The following is a 1,067-nucleotide window of genomic DNA, read 5'->3' as shown; positions in this document are numbered from 1 at the left end:
TAGCTGAATTCTTGCAAATCTGTGACACAGTCAAGACTAATGGGGTAGACCCTGAGGTCTATAGACTGATGCTATTCCCTTTTGCTGTAAGAGACAGGGCTAGAACATGGTTGGACTCTCAACCTAAAGAAAGCCTGGACTCTTGGGAAAAGCTAGTCAATGCCTTCTTGGCAAAGTTCTTTCCACCTCAAAAATTGAGTAAGCTTAGAGTGGAAGTCCAAACCTTCAGACAGAAGGAAGGAGAATCCCTCTATGAAGCTTGGGAAAGATACAAACAATTGATCAGAAAGTGTCCCACTGATATGCTTTCTGAATGGAGCATCATAGGTATTTTCTATGATGGTCTCTCTGAACTGTCCAAGATGTCTTTGGATAGCTCTTCTGGAGGATCTCTTCATTTGAAGAAGACGCCTACTGAAGCTCAAGAACTGATTGAAATGGTTGCAAATAACCAATTCATGTACACTTCTGAAAGGAATCCTGTGAACAATGGGACTAGTCAGAAGAAAGGAGTTCTTGAGATTGACACTCTGAATGCCATATTAGCTCAGAACAAAATATTGACTCAACAAGTCAATATGATTTCTCAAAGTCTGTCTGGAATGCAAAATGCACCAAGCAGTACTAAAGAAGCTTCATCTGAGGAAGAAGCTTATGATCCTGAGAACCCTTCAATGGAGGAGGTGAATTACATGGGAGAACCCTATGGAAACACCTATAACCCTTCATGGAGGAATCATCCAAATCTTTCATGGAAGGATCAACAGAGACCTCAACAAGGTTTCAATAACAATAATGGTGGGAGGAACAGGTTTAGCAACAGCAAGCCTTTCCCATCATCTTCTCAGCAACAGACAGAGAGTTCTAAGCAGAGTACCTCTGACTTAGCAACCATGGTCTCTGATCTAATCAAAACCACTCAAAGTTTCATGACTGAAACTAGGTCCTCCATTAGGAATTTGGAAGGACAAGTGGGTCAGCTGAGCAAGAAAATTACTGAACTTCCTCCAAGCACTCTCCCAAGCAATACTGAAGAAAATCCAAAAGGAGAATGCAAGGCCCTCAAT

At 41.7% G+C, this 1,067-nt stretch overlaps 1 non-coding gene across 1 annotated transcript; it reads right to left on the bottom strand.

Annotated features, from left to right (window-relative positions):
• Positions 1–200: 200 nt before the first annotated feature.
• Positions 201–308, bottom strand: LOC112799015 (small nucleolar RNA R71). Its single transcript, XR_003200605.1, has one exon. It is a non-coding gene; the product is annotated as a small nucleolar RNA R71 (small nucleolar RNA).
• Between the last annotated feature and the right edge of the window lie 759 nt (positions 309–1,067).

This window comes from Arachis hypogaea, chromosome 4, assembly GCF_003086295.3.
Source record: "Arachis hypogaea cultivar Tifrunner chromosome 4, arahy.Tifrunner.gnm2.J5K5, whole genome shotgun sequence".
Taxonomy (NCBI): domain Eukaryota; kingdom Viridiplantae; phylum Streptophyta; class Magnoliopsida; order Fabales; family Fabaceae; genus Arachis; species Arachis hypogaea.
The sequence above is the reverse complement of the archived record's forward strand: the minus strand, read 5'-3'. Positions and strand labels throughout refer to the sequence as shown.